The sequence below is a fragment of the Peromyscus californicus genome, unplaced genomic scaffold (assembly GCF_007827085.1).
Source record: "Peromyscus californicus insignis strain IS unplaced genomic scaffold, ASM782708v3 Scaffold_15__1_contigs__length_86483966, whole genome shotgun sequence".
NCBI classification, from domain to species: domain Eukaryota; kingdom Metazoa; phylum Chordata; class Mammalia; order Rodentia; family Cricetidae; genus Peromyscus; species Peromyscus californicus.
In genome coordinates, this window is record NW_026294447.1 from 48,345,893 (window position 1) to 48,360,202 (window position 14,310).

General features: G+C 43.8%; 1 protein-coding gene across 10 annotated transcripts in view; it reads right to left on the minus strand.

Annotated features, from left to right (window-relative positions):
* The window catches only part of Foxn3 (forkhead box N3), a 401,288-nt gene that overhangs the window by 363,924 nt on the left and 23,054 nt on the right, over positions 1-14,310 (minus strand). The window lies entirely within an intron of this gene.

The following is a 14,310-nucleotide window of genomic DNA, read 5'->3' on the forward strand; positions in this document are numbered from 1 at the left end:
CGCCCTTCCACCTCTGTCGTCTCAGATAAAACCTTCCCCCTCCACCAGTCCACGGAGGGGTCCCAAGAGACACTGACTCCAGAAGGCCATCATTAAAAATCACTCCAGTGAAGACGCTGAGGGACCTTGCCATCTGCATGGGCTCACAGGTCAGCTGGTGACCCACCACGTGACCTTTCAGCTTCCCATTGAAGGACGCATAAAGAGAACTGGAAGGCTGGTCTGGCCTAATCTAGAGGGGGGGGGGGGTCAGAGGGGGAGGGAGTCTTAGGGAGCAGATATAAAAATTCCGGAAGAAAGACAAGACAGAGAACGTGAGGAGGGGTCCACTCCCCGTGCTTGTCAAAGGCAGGTCCTGGCCAGCACTGGTGGATTCTCTGCAGGGCGAAAGCCTAGCCTACGACTCATGGTGGAGCTCCAGAGACAAGGACCACAAGCTATGGGACAGTCAGCACCTCAGCACTGAGAGGGACGGCTGCCCTTGGCTTGAGGCTGGGCCTCAGAAACAGCTCTTCCCTTCTCTCCTGGTACTTCCTGATCTAACTAACCCTGACATGGAGAATACCAATGTTAGCAAATGACAAATTCTTACTTCGGGTTCCTACACCCACCCAGCCCCGGCTACTGTCTACTTTTGGAAGTCCTAGGCCATGTTGGGAACTTAGGATCAAATGGTCAGAGAAACAACAAAGCTTTGGATGTTTGGGTGGGGCCCAAAACTGCCTCACCCCTCCTCTGCAGTGGGTGGGGAATTCTTTGCTCTGTAGACCTGGGACCAGGACCTGTTCCCGTTTACCTTATCGGACCCCGACTCTGAAGTCGGGCGAACAGAAGAATCAGGGCTTTGATTTCTGCACCACGTCTCACTGAAGCCAATTCAACTCCAGCTACCCTAAGACTTATTTTCAGTCTGTTTCTCACGCCTCTGATGGCTCCCAAGCTAATTTCCCAGACACCCATTTCAGTCAACTCTGGGAGCCCAGATTGGGGCGGGGGGGAGAGGGAGGGGATCTTAGAAATATCAAAAGAGCCACGTGCTCCAGCATTTAGCACTTTGTAGAACAATCTAACTTGAGTGCATTTAGACCACTTTCTATTGACTAATTTAGAACATTTTGCTACAGCAGACTGAACTGGCTGCTTTTCACTGCCAAACTAAATACTCCACTTTAAAGCACACCCCTGCGTACTCATGTGATTTCTCTTTTTAGGCGAGGAATGTAATGTTGACATAAATGTCAAATAAAATTAATGAGAGAATGGGCCCTCAAATGGTGCTCCTGCGAAGGGAATTTGTTAGACTGGGACCTTTGAGCCCAAATGTATATATAATTATATAACATTCACACGAGGAGGGGATCTGAATGTTAAGCTCCAGCCACTTTATCACCTTTGTCGGGAATGCTGCTCCAACAAGAAGAAAACCAGGTTGCAAGTAAATTAAAACGAAAATACCATCAGATTAGAAGTCTGCTGTGGGGAGAGACTGCAGAATTAGAAGAGTGGCCTATCTGCTGGCTACTGGGCCGCCACGCCTTACCGCTTACAAGTCAGCTCAGGTGTCGGCTGGGCCTGGAGCCTTCAGCTCCTGAGTTTGTAAAAGGTCCGCAGCCTGGCCAACCCACCCTCTTCCTTCCCTCCTTGTGCCAGCCCCCAGCCACTTAGGAAGACTAAGAATGGCTGGGAGGTCAATAACAGGTATTTCCACTCAAGAGTCAAGGCCCTAGATCCTATCGGATCGGCTGCCTCCATTCCTATGCTGATGTTAAGAACCTTGACTTTTATTGGAAACCTTTCCCCAAGTGTAGCAGAGTCACAGAAGATCACATCCATCTTGGCCTGGTGTGCTGGGGCCAGTGGATGAAGTAGCAAGTCCCTTGTCAGAGTAAAAAGTTGGGAGTAAAATTTTCTGTAATGCAGGAGCAGTTCCACATCTACTATCCCCAGCCCCAGGAAAATGACGAAGCAGGGCCTCCAACAGTTCGTGCAGAGAACCTGTGACTGTCTGAGGAGTCTGTGGATGGCGGCTGGGGAGGAGCTGCCGACAAAACACTGTGTTTGATGTTCACGCTTGAGGATGGACTCCGAAGGACCGGGCAGCACGCACCAACTTTCACCTTCTATTCTGCACACTCATCTCCAACAACCAGACAATTTTGGAAGTCCACAACATTTTCTTTTCCTATATGTTTATGGGTTAAGTTTCTATCTTTTTCCAGGTGTTGAGATACTTCAACTCCAAAAGACCAACACATTTATCCAGGAGGTCATCCAAGGAACACGCCACCCATGGTGGGAATCATAGGGGAATCAACACCCACACCACCCATGGTGGGAATCATAGGGGAATCAACACCCACACCACCCATGGTGGGAATCATAGGGGAACCAACACCCACACCATCCATGGTGGGAATCATAGGGGAACCAACACCCACACCACCCATGGTGGGAATCATAGGGGAACCAACACTCACACCACCCATGGTGGGAATCATAGGGGAACCAACACCCACACCACCCATGGTGGGAATCATAGGGGAACCAACACCCGCACCACCCATGGTGGGAATCATAGGGGAACCAAACCCACACCACCCATGGTGGGAATCATAGGGGAACCAACACCCACACCACCCATGGTGGGAATCATAGGGGAACCAACACCCACACCACCCATGGTGGGAATCATAGGGGAATCAACACCCACACCACCCATGGTGGGAATCATAGGGGAACCAACACCCACACCACCCATGGTGGGATTCATAGGGGAATCAACACCCACAACACCCATGGTGGGAATCATAGGGGAACCAACACCCACACCACCCATGGTGGGAATCATAGGGGAATCAACACCCACACCACTCATGGTGGGAATCATAGGGGAACCAACACCCACAAATTCCTTCGGAAGGTCACCCAGCTTTAAACATTTCCCATTAATTCATATCAGAGGTGCGGAGCATGGATAGTTTCTAGTTAAACTGTAGGGAGTAAGAAAAGCATTCACTACTAACTTCAGACATCCACACTTGTAGAATTAGGAGGTGAAACACACCTTGGAATGTCTTCCCACGACCCGAGAACAGCCTCCATGTCCCTCTTTGGGCTATCAGCTCATGATGAACAAATAAAAAAAAATTTTTTTTTGAGGGGGAAATCCAACTACCAAAATAACTCCTTCATAATTCATATGTGCAATCACAACAGTGATTAATAAAAACCTGAAATGGTTCCTAAAAGCCTAAAGCATTCATTACTCAGTTAGATGTCAGGATGAATGCTACAGGAACCTGACAGCAGGTTACTCAGGCAAATTAAATCACGTGAACTTACAAAGGAAAAAGAGAAATTTTTCATGGCGGACTTGCAAGCTGGTGATGGTAGCCTTCAAAGAAAGGGGGCCCACCCCACTCTTCAAGGGCTCTATATTTCAATCTTAAAAGACAAAATGGGGAGGGGTGTCAGTACACACTGAATTTACACAGGGATGTAAAGTTCAAAAGCCCTACAAGGAATGAATGATGCTATTTCCATTAAAGGAGAGGCTAATTAATACTCACTGAGTATCTACTGTACACACAGCCCTGGCTGGTCCATGCGATCTTTCTCATCATTATTCTCCATGCCTGGGTCTCTTTGGACATCAATGAGAACGCCTTCCGTTTCTGCCAGTGTGTCCTTGGTCCAGTCTCATAAATGTTGGTCTTCCAGGCATTGGAGACCCTTCTATTTCCCCTATCCCATCTCTCTGGATGATCGCACCCAATTATTATAGCTGTAGACACCACTTATGAGTGAGGACTTTCAAATTCCATGACTGTCATCCAAGCCCTGTGAGGAAATACCCAGCAGCCCCTTTTCCATGTTGCAAAGGGTATCTCAAGCGCAGGTTGTCTCATACAGAGCCCTTGGCACTACCAACCCACCCCTTTGCATATCCCACGTTCTCCAGCTGAGCCCTTAGAGCCAGAGGACCCTTCTTCGGTTTTAGCCAATGTGGTCTTACTATCTATCATCTTCCACTGTCATTTAACACTGTACAGCTACTGCATCCTGGGAAGAACCGTGTCTGTTGTCATGGTTAAGATGGACAAACCTTGCATATTGACCCATTTATCTCTTCATTGTTTCCTTATCCCTTCAACCAAATGGTAGTGGGAACCCCGGCTATAGTTTTCACTGTTGTAGAGTACATACCCAACAATGTTTAACTCAATACGCATATAGAAATAAATACATTTTCTTTTCATTTTTTCCCCTAACCTGAGATATGTTATCCCTATTTTGAAGACGAAAAATTAAAGATCCAAGGAGTAAAGAAACATGAAAACAAAGCCACAATCTGAATTGAAATCATGTGACATCCATCTTTCCCAACACCGAGTGAGTGTTTTGCCAGAGGAGTCTAGAAGAATCAATCAAGGGGAGGAAATCTACTCTTAAGAATTTTTTCTAGAAACAAGTTGCCCAGGACTTGTTTGAGGCTCAGAATTCCTTCTTCTTCAACCACAACATCCTCACCTCAATCATGGGAGAACAAAATGAGGCTCCAACAGAGGCCAAAGAGCAATGATTTTTGTCCAGTGTCTAGCACAGTGTAAGCCCCCACAGGGCTACATGTTAAGTATCTCTAACCCAAGTCTCTTTCTGTGCCCAGGGGAAACCACAGTGCAGGAATCTCAATCGAACTAAGTAAGCCCACAGAATAGCTCACGAGCTAAGGACCCAACAACAGTCCCAAATAAGCCCTCAAAGAGAGATGCCAACCTTGTTTTAGGCAAAAGAAGGAAATAGGTGATTTCTAGACAATTGTCCATTACCCAATGATTCTATTGGATGATTAGATGATTCTATTCCAACATCTGGGTCACTCCCCAGAATCAAGACAGCCCTCCCCTAAGTACATGTTCCCCGCGGATCTCTCGGGGGACTTATTTTTACTGGTAACTCGGTTGCTCCAGAACCTGTCAAAGTGAGAGCAAGGGACACAAATTCATTCCTTCTAAATCAAAGTCAACCTGGGTTGCCAGGCCTCACTTAATTGAAATTTCATTGAAACCATTGCTTAGGGACCTCCCTCTTCGTGGGCCCCAGGAATACGTCGGGGCTTACACAGTTCTCAAAGAACAAGGAACTCCTTCGCAGCCTTTCCAAAACTTGTTCCAAATGGGGCCACTGGAGTCCTCAGGTGTGGCTTCCAGGGCCATGGTACTTGAGGCTAAGTCCTTCCAGGATCTCCACCACCGAGTAGGGGCATCTGCTTGTATGATACAGGACAGCTGCACTGACATTTGCCATCCCATTTAGATTCCTCTAAATCCCCACTTCCCACTCTCAGACACAAAGAAGCTCAATGGTGCCTCTGCATTAGATCAAGACCATGACCAGAAACAACCTGGGGAGGAGAGAGTATCTTTCATCTTATACTTCCAGGTAATAGTCCATCTCTAAGGGAACTCCAGAGTCAGGGACTGAAGCAGAGGCCATGGAGGGCTGCTGCTTACTGGCTTGCTCAGCCTGCTTTCTTGACTATGTAGGACCACCTGCCCAGAGGTGGCGCCATCATCAGCAGGCTGTCCCAGAACCTGCCCGGCTCTGGGACTGAACTGACTGGGGTGACATGTGATGAAGAAATGACAGGCACAGTTACAGAAAAGCTGGGACTGGGTGGGGCCTGTGCTTTGATGGAGACACACTAGCAGCTCAGAAACTCAGCTTGTTTATTATATACCGTGGAGGGGTATATAAGGTACATATGAGGAGGGGGTAGGTTTAATATACACAGCTGAAGCAAGAAGGGGGTGGGTTTATTATAGACAGCAGAATGAGGAGGGGTGGATTTATTATAGACAGCTGAAGGAGGAGGCAGGTTAGCTAATCTGGGTAGGAAGTCTCTGTGGGGTGGGGGTGGGGGGGCAGTCTCAGGCTATAATCACCCAGGAGGAGAAAGCTGTGATTGATACTTTCTGTTCATACTGTCAACATCAGTCCTCAGATCAGGAGAAGGCCCTGCCATTCCCACGGGTCTGAGGCATTGGAGTCCTTGGCATGTCTATGCTCAAGTCAACAGTACACATTGACTCAGGACTTCATATACTTTCCACAGGGCTGGGCCCTCCTCTTATCAATTAGCAGTCTGGCAAATGCCCCACAGTCTTGCCTACAGGCAATCTAAAAGAGGCATTTTCCCAGCTGAGGTTCCTTTCTCCAGATAACTGTATGTAGCTTGTATCAAGTTGGCAAAAAACAAAACAAACCTCCCATCATTTGTATCACCATTTTGTATCACCAACTCCCAACATCTATCTTTCTCACACCCTCAACCCTCATACAGTTTCCTAACAAAATCTGAATGTGAGTGGACTTCTAGGTGTCTGGAAGCTGACATTCAGCTCCAGGTCACAAGGAAACCACAAGAACGCACTAAGGCAAGAATGCAAACATCCTGCTCTTGTCTTGGACAGGAAAAAGAAAACAAATTCTTCTGGGTGTTTTAGGCAATGAGACTAAAGACACTAACATGCCCATCAAGTGTCATGCTATATACGCTCCATGCTCTATTTACAACTCTCATAATTCCAAAAGTTGTCTTTCTGTGAGTGGTGTCTGGATCATTATTTCCAATCATGCTCTCTTGTCTCTATGTTCAACTGCCTGCTACACATCATTTCCATTGAACACATGGGCCACTTCAGACTCAGCAGGTCCAAAAGTGATGTTCAACCTATTATTATATATGAAAAGAGACTATGGTAATTAGAAGGTCCCCAACAGGCTCATTTACTGAACACTTGGTCCTCAGTTCATGGCACTGTGGGGAGGTCATAGAACCTTTAGGAGGTGGAGCCTTGTCACTGGGGGTCAAGCTTTGAAGCCTTAAGCCCACTTCCCATTCTCACTCTCTGCTTCCTGTGTGGGGGTGAAAATGTGATCAGCCAGTTTCCTGCTCATGCTAACACACCATGCTTTCCCCATCATAATGGACTCTATCTCCCCAGAACTGTTAGCCAAAATAAACTCTTTCTTCCTGAAGTTGCCTTTGGTCATGGTCTTTTATCACAGTAACAGAGAAGCAACTGACAGAGAGATGAAAGATGGTCGGAGATTAAGTTCTTGGAAACCTTAGCTCCTGTGATTAAGATCTTAGCCTGCTTCATGCTATAATATAGCAAAACAACTTGAGGCTGCGTATTTTGTAGAGGTGGCATTTGGCTCATGATTTTAGTGGCTGGGAGGGCCAAACAACATGGGGCTGGCCTTCTAGAAGGAGCTGGCTGGCTCCAGTGCAGCACAACAGAGAAACAGAAAGGGATGAGCTAGATATAGGAGAGACCAAGTATATGAGTGGCCTTGCTTTATAACAGCACACTTGTAGACTCAATCCACTCCCTGGTCATTGGCATCAGCTACTGACAGTGTTGCATAATATAGTCATGTCCCTTCAGGCCTATTCAAAGTTCGCCCACCTCAATGTTGTTCATATTGGGGACCAACCTTCTAGCACATGAACCTCTGTAGGGCAAACAGTTTCCAAACCACAGCACTTAGGAAACGAGCAGTGGATGGACACCACCAAAAGCAGCGAGCCAAAAGAAAACAGAAAAAGAAACGGGGTCCAGGAAACAGGAAAAATATAAGAGACAAGTGAAAAAATGAATCCCTACACAAACGCTGTGCTAAAACGGGATGAGAGGGAACCAGGCCAAACCAGAACTGGAGAAAGCGGCAGTCATGCGTGATCTGACCTAACTGGACAGGAGCAAATTGAACGGAGAGTCAACCTGAAGGCATGGGGAAATCAGGAAGAAAGGGAGAGAGGGGGAAAGGAGGAGGGAGGGAGAGAGGGGAGGGAGAGAGCAGGAAGAAGGGGAGGGGGGGAAGGAGGAGGGAGGGAGAGAGGGAAGGAGAGAGCAGGAAGAAAGGGGGGGAGGGAAGGAAGGAAGGAAAGAAGAAAAGAAGGAAAGAAGGAAGGAAGGAAAGGAGGGAAGGAAGGAAGGAAGACAGGAAAGAAGGAAAGGAAAGAAGCAACAAAGGAGTTTATACACACACAACCCAAAAAGTATAATGTTTGTTAAGGAAGATAGGATTTACAATCAGTAAAAATTGTCTCACAATATGAACAGAATGTGAATTCAAAAGAAGGGGGACAGGTGAAAATTATCAAAATTGAAAATCAATGGACAATTTTAGATTGATTAAGACTCTTAAAAGCGGTCTTCAAGTAGGTTTTTATTTTTAAAATGTTTCCCCTGTGAACTATTCATTACACAAAGAAAAGCATGCAAGACAGAAAAGCTCAGTTTAATGACCTCTTGCAAAGCCAACACCCATGTGATCATGCAAGACAAAAGACAGAGTGCTAGCTAGCACTCTGAGGCCCTGGCCATTCTCTTTCCACTTAGCACCCTGTCCTCCAAAGCATCACCTTAGCTTTTCCAGTGGACCCTGTCTCGGGAGCCTAAAGAAGCATGCTGCCTGCCTATAAGCTGTAGTTTCACTCCGTCTAGTTTTTGAGGTTCATAAATGTAATATATTTGGGGGAGAGTGCTTCTTTCACACACTGAGGCCAGCAAAACCCATGTGGGTTGCACAGGTAAGAAATGAGTTTATTAACATATCATTTTCATTTATATAACCATATCATAAACAATTTGTGCACACACACACACACACACACACAAATTTGTGTACACACAGGTTGACATTTTATTAGACTCAGATGGGCACTGGTTAATTTTCTGTTTAGGCTATTAGGAACATGTCTATCTATAATTTTCACTGAGTCTGTACCAGGACAGAACTGCTCACTCATGGCAACTGATTTTTCTAAAGTGGTGGTACCAGTGCACATTCTCACCACTAGTGTCTGAGGATTCTTGCTTCCTGAAGTCTTCACCAACTCAATGTTTTAAGTCATCGTGGCAGACAAGGAGGCACACTACATGTGATTTTTCTTTTTTGTTTTTGTTTTTCTCAAGACAGGGTTTCTTTGTGTAGCCTTGCCTGTCCTAGAGCTAGCTCTGTAGAGCAGGCTAGCCTCAAACCTGCCTCTACTTCCCCAGTGCTGGGATTAAGGGCATGCTTCACCACTGCCCAGTTGCATGTGATTTCTTAATTGTATTCCCCTGAAGATTTATAAACATAAACAGCTTTTTTGTGTTTACTGAACTGTCCCAGCCTTCTTTGTGTGAAGCCCCTGTATAATTCACTTGCCCATTTTTCAAAAAGATTTTATTTTGTGTATAAGTATTTTGCCTTCACATATGTGTACAGGTGAGTGCAGTGCCCACACAGGCCAGAAGAGGGCATCAGATCCCCCCGGGAACCAGAGTTACAGATGGTTGTGCGCACCATGTAGGTGCTGAGAATCCAACCCAGGTCCTTTATAAGAGCAGCAAGTGCTGGGCGGTGGTGGCACACACCTTCAATTCTAGCACTCAGGAAGCAGAGGCAGGTGGATCTCTGTGAGTTCAAGGCCAGCCTGGTCCACAAAGTGAGTTTCAGGACAGGCTCCAAAAGCTACACAGAGAAACCCTGTCTCAAAAAACCAAAACTGAAACAACAACAAAGACCAGCAAGTGCTCTCAAGCACCAAGCCGTCTCTCCAGCCCCTACCTCCTCGTTCTTCTATTGGGCATTTAGTCTTCTTTTTATACAGGCTGCAGCTATCTCTAATTTACCCTTTACTGTCTTAATTGTGTTTTGATGGACTAAATTCTTCATTCTTGTCGATTCAGTTTTATCTGACTTTTCCTTTTATTTGGCTTTACTGGATCCTGTAAATTCATTTCCAACCAAAATTGTGAGTACACTATCCTGGATTAACTTCTGGAAGTTTTAATCCTTTATTCATTACACTTCTATATAATGCTTAGTAGAGATAGGTCTAGGTATGATCAAAATGTATTATTTTTTCTATACTGATAATGAATCATCACAGGATTTTTTTTTTAAGACTGTCCTGGGCTGAGAGATGGCTTAGCAGTTAAAAGTACTTACTGTTCTTGAGAGAACCAATTCCCAGCATCAACATGGCAGCCCACAACCACCTATAATTCTAGTCCCAAAAGATCTCATGCCCTCCTCTGGTCTCTGGGGGCACCTGCACACCCAAGGTGCACATGTCTTACATAGGCACATAAATAAAAATATATAAAAGGGGGTTGGGGATTTAGCTCAATGGTAGAGCGTTTGCCTAGCAAGCCCAAGTCCCTGGGTTCGGTCCTCAGCTCTGGAAAAAAAATATATATATATATATACATACATACATATATATATATATATACATATATATCTATATGACCATCTTATCATTTTCTCCTGTGGGGCCATGTATGTTATAGCACTGTGTCCTGTATGTGCCCAAGTTTATCCTGGGATTGTTTATTTCTACCGGTCTAGTGTCTAGCTTTGGGCCAACCCCAGCTTTCCTCCAATTACTCCAGCATAATGGTAGATTTGAATATCTGTGAAAATAAAACTTTCTTATACTACTTCAAGATGTCTGGTCTATTCTTGGAGTTTGTGTTTCCATATAAGTTTCAGGATTATCATATATTTTCACACTCACCAAACTCCTTAGATTTTGATGGGATTACAGACTCTACATCACTTTAAGATGAGTTGACATCTTTTAAAACGTGTGTCTTCCATTTCAGGAGCACACTATATCCTGTCATTTCTTTAGGTCTTTAGTTAATTTCAGTAATAGCTAAGAGTCGTTAATGGACAAGTCTTTGAGTCTTAGACTTACCCCTAGGTGTTTGATCGTTCTTACTCCAATGTAAATTCATTTTCTATTAATGAGTGGAAAGCCAAACTTCCACTCACTTGTCCATGTTTACAATGAAACCAGAAGCATGCTAACTCCCTCTCAGCCCCAACGGTTTAACTAAAGTTTCTTTCGTGTTTTCTCTACCTCCAGTAGTTTAATCTCACAGTCACTCCAGTTTTATTCATTTCGTTCTAATCCAAAAGCCTTTCTGTCTCTTCCTGGTCTCATCACACGAGCTAGAATTTCCACTCAGTCACGATTAGAAGTGGTGAGAGAGTGTATCTGTCCGAGATGGTGTATCATCTGTCGCCTCTCTGACTCCAGAAGTTTTAACACGTTGCCAACTAAGTATGATGTAGCCGACCTTTAACAGCACAAAATAGCTCTACAGAATTTCTTCTAAGAGTAAAAAGCTTATTACTAGTTGCTGAGAGTTTTCCTTTTTAATAAGCAGAAATACTATGTCACCTGTATTTTCTATAGCTACTGAGATGATCATATTGTTGTTTTCTTCATTCTATTAATGTTTTTAGCTACACTGACTGAGTCAAATAGTCACACTTGGTTTGTATTTCCAAAAGACAGTCAACTTGATCTTTGTATAGCACTCTCTTGCTGCATTCATATGGCTAGTATTCTACTCGTTTTTGTTTGTTTGTTTTTTGTTTGTTTGTTTTAGACAGGGTCTCTCTATGTAGAGCTGGCTGTCCTGGAACTTTTTCTGTAGAACAGGCTGGCCTCAAGCTCACAGAGATCTCCCTGACTCTGCCTCCTGAGTACTGGAATTAAAGGCATGTGCCACCACTGCTTGGCTAAAATGGATTTTTTTTTAAACTGTGTGTGTGTGATGCTGTTGTGAGTTTATGTACATCACATGAATACAGATGCCTATGAAGGCCAGAAGAGGGTGTCAGATCCCCCAGAACTAGAATCCCAGGTGGTTGTGACCTGCTTGCTGGGGGTGCTGGGAACCAGTCCTCTGCAAGAGCAGTAAGTGCTCTTCATGGCCAAGTCATTCTCTAGCACCCTCCAATTCAGATTTTTAAATGGAGATACACAAGTAAAGCTGACCTGGAATGTTCCTTTTTTATAATGTTTTTGTCAGGTTTTAGAATCAAAATTCTGTTGGCTTCTTAAAACAAGTTGGGAGTATTCCTGCTTTTTCTATTCTCTGGAAGAGTTGGTGGAAAATATGTGTTATTTCTTCCTTAAATATTTGGTGAATTCAACAGTAAAACCATCTGGCTCTGAAGTTTTCCTTATGGGAAAGTTTTTAATTACATATTCATATGAGTAGATATGGAACCACTCAGACTGTTATTTTTCTTATACGAGTTTGGATAAGTAGCATTTAAAAAATTTGTCAATTACTTCTAAAATTTCAAATATATTACTATGGGTTATTCATGACACTCCATTCCTAGCTTTTCAATCTAGTTACACATTCGTTTCCGGTGCTATTTCTAGGCTGGTATCATCAGGACTTGCTCGTTTTTATTAGTTATTTGGTTCCGGTGTCTGCTTTATCTCACTACATTTCTTGTCTTTATTTCCTTCCTTCCACCTGTTTAAAAAAATTCAAAGAATGTTCTTTTATGGCCTTTTTTAACTGTTGGTTGTAAATAACTAGGCAAGTGTCACATCACTGAGATATCTCCCCAGGCCCCATCTTACTTTTCAATTTTGAGACAAGGGCTCACGAAGCTGCCCAGGCTGAGTTTGAACTCTGTAAGCCCAGGAAAGCCTCTGACTTAAAATTCCCCTGCCTCAGCCTCATGAGTAGCTGGGATAATAGGCATGGGCCACCAGAACCAGCTGGTGCTTTTTTTTGGTTGTTGTTCCTTTTTAAACTTATTGAAATTAATGTCGAGAATGCTGACTTTTTTTGTTTGTTTGTTTGTTTGTCTCTCTTCCTTACTAACACATGCAGTTGAGGCTATAAAGTTTTTTAAAGCTACATTTCACAGATTTTGATCGGTCATAGCTTTCACTGTCACAAGCTTCCAATCTCTGGCCTGCCTTCTTTGATCCATGGTCACTTAAATTTCTTTTCACAGAAACAGTTGGGTTGACATGTGTGTGCCTATGTGGGTTTATGTATACCACATGTTGTGCAGGTACCTGCAGAGGCCAAAAGAGGGTATCACGATCACTGGGATTGAGTTGCAGGCCTTTGTTAGCTACTCATGTGGGTGCTGGGAACTGAACCCGGGCCTTCTACATGAGCAGCACATGCTCTGAACCTCTGAGCCATCACTCCAGCCTCACTTAAAATTTCTAAACATACAGGGATACTTTCCCCCATTACCTGTTACAGACTGATAGCAGTGGCAATGGTCAGGAAACACACTCTTATGATTTCAACCCTGTGAAATGTAAAAACTGCCTTATGACTCACCGTATGAAAGATGCTGGTAAATAGTCTATGTGCACTTGAAACAAATGTGTACATTTATTCATTGCAAGATGCTATAATTAGATGATATTTGCTAATTAGCTTTGTTCAAGCTGTGTCTAGCTTTACTGGTTTTTATTGTCGATTACATCAGTCAACAAGAGAGATATGTTCAAATTTCTAACTCTATGGATACCTCTAATTATCCCTGTAGGTCTTACAGCTCCATGGGTGTGTGCATTTAAGCAATGAATTGGATTCTTTTATTATGGAACATCTTCATCTCTACAGGTGCCTTAACTGGGAACCCGTTTTATATCATACAGCTTTATAGTCTTTCTTTTGGTTTATTTTGTGTGATGCATATTACTACATCCTTTACACCTGACACTGTATCTCCATAAGTCACAGAATGCAGAGTACCAATTTAAGTCCAACTTGATAATCTCCTCACTTTCAATTGGCAATTTAGTCTACTCATACTTAATATAATCTCTGGCACACTTGGTTTTAAATATATCCTTTTTAAAATTTGTAATCACCTACTCTATTCCCATTCTCAACCTCCTTTTGAATTGTCTAGTTATTCATTATTCTATTTTATCTCTCTCATCTTGTTGTTTATACATTTGTTCATCATTCTTTTCATGATTTATCTATAATTTAAAATATGCATCCTCAACTTATCAATGGCCAATACAAATTAGTTCTTCATCACTTCCTCTATAAGGAGCTCAGCACAACTTCACTTCATTCCTCCTCCATCATTTATCTTATTCTCTGTCTATTTTTTTTTTTTTGTCTTTGTGCAAGATTTTATTAAACATCTGTGTAGCTAAAGTTTTCCTGCCTGGCCACAGTCCGGACAAATCTCTCTCACCTGCCAGTCCCACAGCCCCTCAGACCCAACCAAGTAAACACAAGACTTATATTGCTTACAAACTGTATGGCCATGGCAGGCTTCTTGCTAACTGTTCTTACAGCTTAAATTAATCCATTTCCATTAATCTATACCTTGCCACATGGCTCATGGCTTATCGGCATCTTCACATGCTGTTTGTCATCATGGCGGCTGGCAGTGTCTCTGACTCAGCCTTCCACTTCCCAGCTTTATTCTCCTCCTTGTCCCGCC